This window comes from Pistacia vera, unplaced genomic scaffold (assembly GCF_008641045.1).
Source record: "Pistacia vera cultivar Batoury unplaced genomic scaffold, PisVer_v2 Contig392, whole genome shotgun sequence".
Lineage (NCBI taxonomy): Eukaryota > Viridiplantae > Streptophyta > Magnoliopsida > Sapindales > Anacardiaceae > Pistacia > Pistacia vera.
In genome coordinates this window covers 464299-477332 of record NW_022196215.1, presented here as the reverse complement: position 1 = coordinate 477332, position 13034 = coordinate 464299, and the positions used below count along the sequence as shown (strand labels likewise).

Sequence of the window (13034 nt, the reverse complement as noted above, 5' to 3'; positions counted from 1 at the left end):
ATGGGAGTCCCAATTTCCCAACTTTTTTGGGACTCCGAGCAAACCATTCAGACGCATTTTCCTCGCTTTGGAGAGGTAATACGTTTGGTCTTAATTCTCTTTAATCTATACAAGTGGACTATCTCGCCTAACTGGATATTTGGTAAGCTATGTACATGCTGAAAATGATTATATACGTTTTCTTCGTGAGCTGAAGGGGAGCGGTGCCAAATCTTCTTAGTATGTCGGCAATAAAGAAATGAGGTGGGACGACTTCTACACCTCATAAGGACGTCAACGATCGCCACCCCAATCCTTATGAGGATCTTTTCGGAAATATTTCCTGAAGCCATCAACAGGAGTTAAGTCGCATAAATATCCCATATGCGCTCAAGATCCTCGACTCTAATCGAGGAGATCGGCTTTTTCCTAATTCTATGGATAGGTGAGCCCCTTAGTGGGGGAAGCTCGACAGAAGCTGCATCTGAAGAGCCCGTAGCATCATGTCGAGCTCTTTATGATAATATCCTCAGAAACCTCATCTGGGATTCCTCCCCTACGAATAGCTGAGGTCGCCAAGGAGTTAGGCTCGAAAAGGCGATCAATGCTGTGACTGCTAGATGAAGACATGGTGGTAGCTCACCTCTTGATACCAAAATAGAAGTAACCAAGTGTCAAAGCTCAAACTATAGGCGACCTACTCCACTCTTGCTTTCAGTTTAGGCATCCATGATAGCTCTCATCAATCGAGAGATGCAAGCAAACTATAAGATTTCGGCGGCCACTTCCCTAACATTCCTAAAACCCAAACCAATGGATCTACTAAAACCTAAAAAAGCTAGTGTGGCCACGGCAATGGCCACCCTTACAACACAAAGCTAAACGAAAAAAAGAATGAGGACAAGAGCCTTACCACAATATGAATCGCAATGACAACTCGTCAAAAAGTCGCGTAAGTTGAAGGAAGCAACGACGGAGAAGAGAAGCAAATGATTTGGGGTGAAAACGATTTCTTGTAATTGTACAATTCTGGTGAAGAAAGCCCCTTTACACAATGGGAACATGGAGCAAAAGGCGGGATTTGACCTAAACCGTCGATTTGCTATGTCCCACATCGCCTCGACTTTGCGAATGGACAACTATAGTTGCCCATGCGCAACGAAAAGTGATTACAAAAGCTGGCTACATTTAATTTGACACGACCCCATAGAAGTTTCCTGTGCCCTTCATTTCAAATTCCAAGTTTATCAAGAATACAGTAGCAAAAGCTAAGTCTTGTTCACGTTGACTGTAGCCAAGGTCGACTCGAGAAGCTCGGCCAAATCTACAGTCAACATGCAACTAAAGAAGTTCAGCTAAATGTCAAAGTAGGCAATTAGTCTTCAAAGCTTGAAACGAGCACCGAACACTAGGGGCAGATGTTGTATGGTGATTTTCCATTAAGCTCGAGAAGTCAGAAGTCTGCTAGGATATAGTTCGACCCATAATCAATTCGGCTCAGCAATTGTCCAACCTAGCATAAGCTCGTTGAGCTATAGCTCGACCCAACATAGCTACTCGCGACCAACGCTGGCAATTGTTCTGCGAACCACAGATAGCTCAAATCTCAGATATTCGGAAGAGATCAGATCACAGCAATGATAGGGCGATCTTAACACACAATCATGGGAATATTGAAGTTGCAATTTAATTTAATTGCAATCCCGATAATTTCTCTCTTTCCTTTATTACAATTTGTATATAAAACCCCTCCACTTACGATGAGAGAGGAGTTAGCAAATTATTCTAGGGAAGCTTACTGTTATTCTTGTAATCCACTAAAGCATAAGATACAGTTGACATAGCTCAAGTTCTAACTTGCCGAACCACTTTAAAAATCATTTGTATTCTTTACTTTAAAGGCTTTTACATTACTTTGTTTGTTTTCTATTAAATCACACTACATCGGTTCCGATTCCACCAAGGTCAATCGGATCACTCATATTGGTGCGATTTCATATCAACAGAAAACAAGTATACAATACAATACAACTATCTTAACTTTGATTCTAGTTACAATATCTCAAAGAAATTAATGAAAATGAAGATATATGACTTCATCCTCCAACAATAACAAATTAATAGGCTTTGACAAAGTTAATTGAAGAATCATCTCCTCAAAATGATCAAGTTTCTTTTTCTTTAATTTTATGAATTTTTACTCAAAATGATCAGTCACCAATAAGAATTCCAAGGAGATGGGAGGTAATAGAAATTTTTTTTTTTTATTAGCGCAATTAATGGCATAATTCCTAATGTCATCTCTTGTTAAATGAGTAAAGTTCATGGTCACATCAAAATCGATCAACCAACAAAAGGTTCTTTATAAACTTATTGATACATATTAAAAAATAAAATAAAGGAAAAGAAAACTGATATTTTCAGTCTCCTTAATTGGGGAACGTATTCAGAACATGCCTTCTAGGCTAAGACCATAAAGTCTGTAACTCATTGAAAATGTTTACGCCAGATGATTAAACCAGCACTAGTTGACTTTTACATTGCAGTGATGAACTTTAGTTGTCACGTGCATTTGTAATTGATTAACATGAGCAGTTGAATCCAGTCACGAACTAGTCAGTCTCTCTCGCTGTATTTTTATTTATTTATTTATTATTTTTGTTTAATGTTTTTGGTCCTCGTAACCTCGCTAGCGTTAATTTTATGAGGCCCGTTGACTTTGATCCTGGCTTCCGAAGAAACAGGAAAATTAACACCTGCCTTGCTTAATTACCGCCGTAATTATAGATTAATCTATAGTTACTGCATTAATTTATCATTTATTCATTTTTTTTACTTCGATCCAGTTATGTTGCTTGAAATAAGTAAATGGAGAGTTGACTCAAATAACAAATTGCATCAACGGAGCAAAATGAGGTGGAAACTTCAATATGATTGGAAAATTACGAAAGACATAATAATTGCGATCTAAACAAGTGATTTGGATAACTAGGATCTCTATAACTTGTTTAGTAATTAGTATGATAGAATCTTCTACAGATTATAAAAAAAATGAGAAAAAAGAAGAAACCAAAAACAATATTGTTGGAACATCACCATATACAAAGGAGATAGAACCCCTTCTCACTGCTTTAGTTAGGTCTGAGTTCCATCTTTCCCTCTATTAGTTAATTGAAGAGAACCCAAATGAATTTAATCGTTCAAATTACTGCAAATTACATTTCTGTTTAATTATGTACTTGTAAAATAGCGTCGCCCTCAATCTTTTACATATATATTCGATTTTTTCTCTCCACGATTGTTATAATTAATTACAAGTTTCCCTCGATCCAGCTTAAAAAATCGTACATGCTTGACTTAATGACTTTCACTTACTGATGTTAGTTAATTAGTCACTGTAATTAATTCTCAAACTTGTGGAACTGTATATATTCATGACATATCTTACATTATTATCATCGAAAAAGAGCAAATAATTCAGTAAACTAGCACACTAACTTATTTGAAATGCCTCATCAGCGGCTAAAATTCCAAGACACAACAAACTTATTAATTAATAATTAATGATTTGAAGCTCAATGTTAAACAACACAAGCCTACACTTTATATTCTCTGAACCAGCACAAAGTTTGCTTAGTTAACCAGAGCGCAAACTTTCCTAATTTCACCAGCCGTTCCAGTAGAACGCCAATTCTACCCAGTTCACCATGGAAACTCCAAAGTCTGTAAAGAAAGTAAACTACTGTTTGAGAGTTGGCTTATAACATAAGCTCTAGTCTCATTGTTGTTAAGAAGAGCTGCATCTGATTGGAACAGACCTCTTCTTTTTGTTAACAAGTGTAAAATAGTCTTCATCAAATGTCCTGAAGCTTCCAGGTCCATCTCTACTAGAGTATTTTGATCTCCTTGCGGGCATTTGATCTTCAACCGAGCAATGTAGTTGGGATCTAATGAAGGATCAGTATCGCCGTTTCCAGTAAAGTTGTAAAGCCGATTGGTGAAGGCTGAGCAGTGAGAAGTCCCAACGGTATGTCCCACCTATATTATTGGAAATTTTGAGCTTATATTAATTACTTAATCAATTTCACTGCTATTTAACATAATTTTTACATGAATGTTATGTTAAGTACCCGATAGAAACCACTAATCTTTACGCTTAGACCCTTTTGCTGAATCCTGATATCAATTGAGTATATTCGGCTTTGGCAGAAGGTTGTCAAGGCCTCTGTATATCGACACACTTCCATCTCTTCGTCCAGTTTCGACTTTCCATGAAGGTCCGTCGAGCTGATTAGATGATATAAATTTTTTACTTAGTACAGTCTATTAAATAATAAATTATAAAATTTGTTTTACGTAGATATTATATGCAGAGAAATATTTACCGCAACCACAACATCCCTAGCAACTAGAGCCAATGTCAGCACATGAAACCACACCAGGACAGGCATTTTCCAACGCAGATTTCACTCTATCAATAATTTGGAATCCTCGAAGGCTTAGATTTGGAGCCGCATCCTTTTCAGCTTGATTGGTTGATGAGTTTAACACACACTGACACCATCACAGCCCTGCAGGAATTACTCATCAAGTAAGGATTAAACTTGGGCGCTCAAATATTTTAATATATATATATATATATATAAAAGAATATTCAATTTACGTACTCTAACAAAACAGTCATGGAAATGCATTTCATCAAAGGGGCACCGAGACTTGGTGCTACCGACATGACTTGAGCGCTAACATTTTTTACAATGGCCTCAGCTTGCGGACATGTCTGTGAGTAAAACCCTACTGTCAATCCCTGCGCATTGACGACAGAAAGGAGAAAGATGAACTAAAAAGAAACCTAAGAAAAGCTTTAAAGAAGTCATGTTTGAAGGAGAAAGTTGATGATTTTGATCCTGTACTCGCTCATGTTGCACATAACTGCTTATTTATAGTGGCGTTCGAGGGTGCCGGATGTAAATCATGGTAGTATTTGTCACTTCATTTGTTAATTATTTCTTAATTGATATTGAATGATTGACTTTATAAAATATTTATCAGGATCGAGTATTATGTTATTTGATTACACTAATTCATATCTAATTAAACAAATCAGAGAGACTGACTTGGTACCGGTGGCATGGTCATCAAGTCTGAAAATTAAACTTGGTGATAAATTCATGTGAAATGAATATTTTACTAAGCACCAAGCTGTCTGATATCTATCTGCCACCCACAGAAAGGATCCTTGCAGAATAAATATACAATACCAGTAAAGTCGTACATACTGAGAATATGAGTTCTTAGGGGGAGCTGACGATAACAGTTGACCTCGCTTATAACATTTGTACAGCACGTCTCATTAATTTTTTTTTCTTTTTTAACTCCCTTCTTATACCTAAGCAAATACTTTACCCAGATAATCTGCCATTTTATTGCACGATCTTGGGTAGCTGCCATTAATATTTTTGTCAAATAATATTTTCCTAGGCACCAGCTGTCTGATGTCTCTCTGCCACCCACAGAAGGATCAATGCAGAATAAAATATATAAGTTGTACATACTGGGAATTTGAGTTCTTTGGGTTAGCTGAACGATAATAGTTGACCTTGCTTGTAACATGTGTACAGCACTTCTCAGTATATTTTTCTCTTCTTTTTTAACTCCCTTCTAAACCTAATCTAAATAATTTAATCCGATAATATGCCATTCTATTGCATGATCTTGGGTAATTGCCATTAACCATCCCATTTGTCATTCCATGTGATTTAGAAGTTTTTAATTGTTATGGTAATAAATAAAAACTATTTTTTTCCTACCCAATAATGGTCTAATGACATTTTTCTATCCATTGACTTTAAAATATCACTTTATTACCCAACTTATATTCTGTTAATAATTTGAGTTAACTACAGTAATATTCATTGTAAAGGGAAAATACACTTTACTATTCTTCTCTTCTCTTCTTAGCCTCCATCGCGACTTTTGGCTGCACCGGCAAACAACCTGATTCTAATTGTCGCACATCAACCCCAACCCCACCATATCACTCCCCTTTGCCACACACTTAAACCCTACCCCCCGCAACCAACTACTCCGCCAATGGTCGGCCACTGCACTTCCTTTGGCCAACATGTTTTCTAGCTAATCTGATTGAATCCGATAATGACAACCCTTTCCAAACACACCATTTGACTCACCGATGCCACCCTAACAAAACCCCTACATCTCCTAACCCAATTAACCACTGATGGTCGTTGCCTACCTAGGTTTTTGCGCAAACGTTGCATTTTCTCAGCACAATTTACACCGATTATGTTAGATTAGATGCCTAGAGCCAATCAATTTTATAAAATTGACTCTTTTAAATATGTTCATTAATCATATAAAAGCTTTTATTCTATATCGCGTAAATCATTGTTATTGTAATATGTGTTGATATATGTCCTAGAATGGTAGAACCTGACGAGGGTATCAAGTGTTTCAAATCTTGATAGTGAGAACCCTATGAGCACATCTGGTAGTCATTCTAGAATTGTCAGTAGCCCTAGTATTATTCTAGCAAGGGCACAAATATATGTGTAGACTATCATAGGTTGAACGATCCTGTCGAAGGCAGTGACTGGTCTCACTTGTCAAGGTTTTTGGTGACAGTCTGATGCAATCATGGGTGCTTACTGTAGGCGAATACACCTTAGCAAGTTCACTAGACTGACCCACCAGAGGATCCCTATAGAAGGTAACCCAGTCTCTATGGAACAAATCCTCTAACGAATGGTGGTACATGTGATCCTTAGACTTGAGACCACTGAAGCGCCTTGTGCAACCGATTGGTGCAGTTTGACACTAGCCTAACACAGTTCTATTCAGAGCTGTCAATACGGTGGTGGTGCTGCATCAAGGAGTGTATCAGACTATGGGGATTGACAGAGGTATCCTCCCGGTACGGGAGAATTTATCTCACGGTGCAATTCAGTATATGGCAATGACACTAAAACTGTGGCCACAGTGGGATTGAGTTGTTGCTCTATCCGGATTATAATCAGGTCATTGGTCTAGAAACTGAATACATAATATCGAGAGTAACCGAGTTTGACACTATTTCTATGCCTTTGTCTCGTCGAGATAACGTATGATGAAAAGATCAATTGTACGGTAACCATATCGTTGATAGGCGCTCCTTGCTGAATCTGAATCTATCGGTGGCCATGATGCCTTTTTAGGGGCCAATCTTGGTCTGTGTATTAGTGCGACGATTAATTGGTGTTAATCGTGTATACTATACACTACTGGTAGTGATGAGAAGCCTATGGGTCAACACATAAGATAATTTAAGATCCAAAAAGAAGAAGGGCGTTTTTGTCTTTTTAGACAAAAGGTATTTTGATAATTTCGCAGTGCAATTAAATTTACGAGGTCGTAGCTTTTATTTAATTTATTAGAAAAAATTAAATATGAAATTACGTTTAAATATGTTTCGCATATATTTAATTAAATCATCATTATTGTTAAATGTTAACATAGATTAAATATTAATTGATTTTAATTGAGATAAGATAAAATAAAAATAAAATATCTGACTGGAGTGTTTGGTAACATGGGTGTTTGGGTTGGAGCCCAAGCCTATTCCATATAGGAATAGGGCAACTTAATTTACTATAAAAAAAATGTTTCTTTGTAAATAAGTGAGTTTTTCATTACATTCATTTCTCTTTGAAAGAAAACACACAGCCGCATATTTCCTCTCCCACAGCAGTATTCCATTTGCCCAATATCAATTCATTTGATTTTTCTTCTTTATCTTAAAGCTAAGGAGGATCTGCAAATCCCTCCTTAGTTCTTTGTGATTGTCTTCGTGTGGACTACGTGATTTCGATTCTACACTTGGGTCGGTAGCAAAAACATTCATTGACAACTTTGGAGGAGCCTTCAAACGTGCTTTGTTTTTCTAAACTCATGATTAATTTCTGCAGATTTGTATTTTAACATAAACTGTAAAATTGTACCTTTGATCTTGGCTCAATGGGAACAATCCCTGTTTTATGATTTTATTTTCCGCTGCGTATATGGACTGTTTCCGAACAGATTACCTCCTACTGTAAACTTCCCTAACTACCACTTTTGTGCATTGCCGTTGTTTCCCCCCCCCCCCCCCCCCCCCCCCCTCTAAAACCCCTAACCCCTTGACCTTGATTGTCTACCGGCCGCTACAAAGAACAGGGTTTCTATTTCAAGCCTACCTGGAGAGTTTTGTTTTGGTTGGTTGGTATTTTATACGAACAGTTGGCGGGCGGGCTTTAAGGTGCTGCAGGCACGCACACGCCCTCACATGCAGGAGAAGGGCAGGTTGGTTGGGAACTTTTACAAGTAGGTGGTAGGCGCCCAAAAAATGACTAGTGGACGACAAACAGAGTAGGGAAAGTTGATTGGATGGGGTTTTGAAAGGGGGAAAGGGGTTCCATGGTGATTGAAGGGTGAATTTTCAATGTACCAATCGTTGGAAACAAGCCTAAAAGATTGGTTTTCGTCCGAAAAGTAGACATTTCCCAATGTTAAAAGGTGAAAATGGGTGTGGTGAGGTCAGTTATGAACAGGGGGTGAGGGGAAGATGATTCCAACTACCATTTTTTAGATTGCCTCACTCATTAGCGAGAAATGAGTTCCAAAGTGAGAGAGGCCGTGATTGGTGGTGTAAACGGTTGGGGGTGATGGGGATTTTGTTACTTGACCATCCCACCATTACTTATATCAAATTTTGACAATCCTATCATTCTTCACAATGAAATTTATTAACAGAATGCATTTTGGATAATAAGTAGTATTTTAAAATTCTGTGAGTGAGAAAGTATCATTAACCATTATTTAGGTAGAAAAAGTCGTTTACTCTAATAGATAATACCAAATTATAATAAATTGAAGCGCGAGTCATTAAATTCATCCATAAAAATGGGACAGTGAAGAAGAGAGGAAAAAGTATAAACCATATCAGTATAGATTCTGTTTTTCTTTTTTTTTTTTAAATTGATTTTTAGTTATGAGGATAAGATCAATTTCAAAAAAGTTTTCAACAAATAATTATATTATATTACTTGCTAGACCAAGAATATTGAACGTGATTATTCTAATTATTATTAAGTGCTAACATGGGAAATGTTTAAAGTTTATAATTGAAAGAAGATGAAAACTCGGAAGTTGGTTTGCAATATTGTATACAACAAAGCTTTACTAAATAAACTGGATGTCATTATCCGGAATCTGTTTTTCCATCCATGTTCTTTGTCTTACCGTTCACAATAATTGAACTTCATTTAAGAGTTAAATTTAGAAAGGACAACATTCTTTTATAGGACTATATCAACTTTGCCGGATCTTCAGGGCACTAAAATCGACTGCATTTTGATCGATCTGGTGAGTAGATAATTTTAAATGCCTTTTTATTATTATTATTATTGTTATTGTTATTGTATTAGAAAACCAAGTAGAAGATGACTTATGATCTTATTTTGGATAAAATATTTTCCAAAATAGATCAATAGTCATCGTCATTGTATTGGAGAAAATTTTCCTATTGTAATTAGGAAATGACAAACAAATTACTAAGAGAAAACCACATTGATTCTTTGAAATAATTTAAATATATTTTGTTAAATTTGGCTAAAAATTTTAACTTAAGATAAGGGATGGGGATCCCCGTCCTTAACGGAGATGTTGGAAACCCCATCCCTGCTGTCTCTGCCTTTATGCGGGGATTTCTCCCCGCTCATTCCCCGATGAAAATTGTTCCAGAACCTTTTTTAAATTTTTTTTAGTTAATTAATTATTTGTTTATATTTGTAGATAACATAAATGATAAATTGTATATTTGTTTCCCTGGAATTTGCAATTTGCAAATGCTTAAAACAAATTAAATTAATTGACTAAATTTTTATAATATGTATTTTTAAATGGTTACAAAACTTTATTATGTTATTTACTATCTATCAAAATTAAAAATACACAAAAGATTGATAACACGCAAGAGCAATTATTTTATTTAATTACTTTAATTTGAAGCTTTAAATAATAAAAAATATTAATATAATTAGAGATGCATCATACACCGAACCTTTGTAATTTATAATTTTGTAAGCCATTGAATAAAAATAAATATAAATATAATTAATATTAAATTAAATATTATAGAGTATTTAGAAATACATTTGATATTTTCATAAAATTGAAATTATATTCAATCTTAATATAATTTATTTGGTAAATTATTAATTGTTTTATAAATCTGTAATGCTTTCTTTCAGCTAGTATACTCGTAAAATAATTAATGAATCTCATTAACATATATATAAGAAAATACAAATATATACGATTAATAAAGTATGGGCCCATATTTAATTTTTCTTTATACAAATATACTCAAATAGCAACGTGACAGTGTAGCCCAACCCATCCACTGCGCGATGTTCCGTGGATCGCAACTCACCTATTACCTGCAAAAGCATTAAAAACAACGGAGTGAACACTAATTGCTCATATAGTAAACCCGCTATGTCCCCTTCTCTCTCCCCTGCTTAAAATTCCGAATTTTCTTTCCTACATCACATTTCCCAATTATTCTCTATTCTTTCCCTATTCTTCTCTCTGTTCTTTCTCTATTCTTCTCTATTTTGCTCTCTGTTTTCTAAATTTTTCACTACCCATGATAATGGCATGGTATTATGCATATTCTGATGCAAATGCACAAATGCATAAACTATGCATTTTCTTTTCTATTTTTCTTATTCTGTTTTTCTGTTTCCTTTTCTTTATTTCTTCTTTCTTTTCTATCTTTCTTTCTTTTCTATTTTTTTCTATTTTTTTTTTTTCTATTCTTGCCGATTGGACTCGGTTGAGCATAGATTTGGAGCCTTGGCCGTGAGAGGTGAATTCTCTAATTCTGGGTACAGTCCTCATCCACACACACCTCTAACGGACTGTACATTTCTTCTTTCTGAATTCTGAGGCCGCTCACTAAAGGCGGCGTGCATGTGGACTATGTCACTCATAGGCTCCCCATCACAACAGCTTCTCTTCTTTTTATCTTTTTACACTTCTTTAGGTAAAATTTCAGATTTGAATACCTTTAATATTCTCATTTATTTTTATTTCTCTTTAACATATTTGATAATCCGAGGATATACTAGTTTATTTAAGCTTTTAGGCCGGATTTTAGATACTTCTTAGTCTATTTTTGCCTGAATTGCTACTTAATTCCTTACATTTAGTGTTTCAGGTTAAAATGGAAATTTTGATCGAATAAAGGCAGATTTGGAGTTTTTGGACTCAGAAGCAAGCGAGGCAATTCGGAAATTCATAACTCTTCAGGAAGCTTCCCGCGGCGAATGGGCCAGACACGCACCAGATTCAGCTCCTTTGTCGCCGCGGCGAGATTCCTTCTTCGCTGTGGCGAAGTCTGCTTACTCCACTTTTTGTAAATAGCACAGTTTCGTTTTTGGCTAAGTTGTCAGTTTGGGCAAGGTATAAAGAATACTTAGTCTTTTTGTTTAGGGCGTTTGTGAGAGAAAAGAGCAATTTTTACATTTTCTTGATTGATTTTTGAGTGATTTGGATTAACAAAGTGTGAAGATTCGAGGTGAAATTAGTGGTTTATCAATTGGGAAGATTCTTTTCATTTCCTTGTGTCCATGATGTTGAACTTGGATTTTTGTTTATTTAATTGTTTTATTGATTTAGCCATGAACTAACCTATTTTGGGTTAGGGTTTGTGATGTAGTTCGGATTCTAATGGGTTAGAGAGTTGATGATTATTAATTTTATATGATTTTGCTTTGATGTGGATTATTTGTTTTTATTGTTTGTATGTGATGAATATGATGAGATTGAGAGATAATTCATGTTAAGCCCTTGGGTAATCACCATTGTATTATTGGATGCTAGAGATAGATTCAAGAACCGATGAAATCAATTTAGGATTCTTGTGCTTAATGAGCTTAGATTTATTAACTTTCATTTTGTGGGTGCGAAAGGTTAATAGGGAAGAGTAGGACAACATAGCCTAGAAGGTATTTGGGCACTTTAGAGAGTTTGGTTTACAATCAATGCATGTGAATATGAATTTAGTTTAATTCTTTAAGTTTAACCCAAGAGTCTAATGAAGTCAAAACCTTACCTTTTGTTTTGAATTGATTTTATCTTTTTTTTTTTTTAAATCTTGCTTTCATAGTTTACTTTTATTTTAGTGAAATTTTGTTTTAGCTATAGTTTAATTGTTCCCTTAATCCAAAAGAATTCGATTGCTTCAACTTGAAAACGGTAGAAAACTTAGTGCTGTGCGACCAATCCTCGTGGGAACGATACTCACTCATCACTCTATTACTTGTGCAACTAGTATACTTGCTACATATTGCATGTTGTAGGAAACAATGCCAAGTTTTGGCACCGTTGCCGGGAGGAGTTTTAAGTTAACATTGAGTTTTTTCTATAGTTAGCTAGATTGAGTTTAATTTTTGTTTTCATTTTCAGTTGGTTTGTGATCTCACTTTCTTTCGTTTGATTTTGTGCAGTTTATGCGAAGAGCAAGACGTCAGCCAGTGGTTCCTGTTGATCTTGAGATTGAGAGAACCGCCAGACGACTTAACAGAGAGAGAAGAGAAAAAGTGGATATAGTGGTTGAAACAGAAGAAATAGCTGTTGAAATGACAGAACGAGAAAAACACCTAAGGGAATTCTCAGTTCCCACGGTTAATGGCAGTGGGTCGAGTATTACTAGGCCTACAGTCAAGCCACAACTTGAGATTAAGCCGCAATCATTCAAATGATCCAGCAGTCGGTAAGGTTTAATGGTGATTTGAAGGAAGATCGGATCAGCATATTGCAAACTTCTTGGAAATTTGTGACACCTTCAAGTCGAATGGAGTGTCAGATGATGCCATTAGGTTGAGGTTATTCCCATTCTCATTGGGGGATAAAGCTAAGGGTGGTTAATGGCCCTACTAGCGGGGACTATCACAACTTGAAATGATCTAGCATAGAAGTTCCTGACTAAGTTCTTTCCTCCAGTAAAATCAGCA

The 13034-nt window shown here is 35.8% G+C and overlaps 1 pseudogene; it reads right to left on the bottom strand.

The window, feature by feature from the left end:
• Positions 1 to 3612: 3612 nt before the first annotated feature.
• Positions 3613 to 5430, bottom strand: LOC116141087 (annotated as a pseudogene).
• Between the last annotated feature and the right edge of the window lie 7604 nt (positions 5431 to 13034).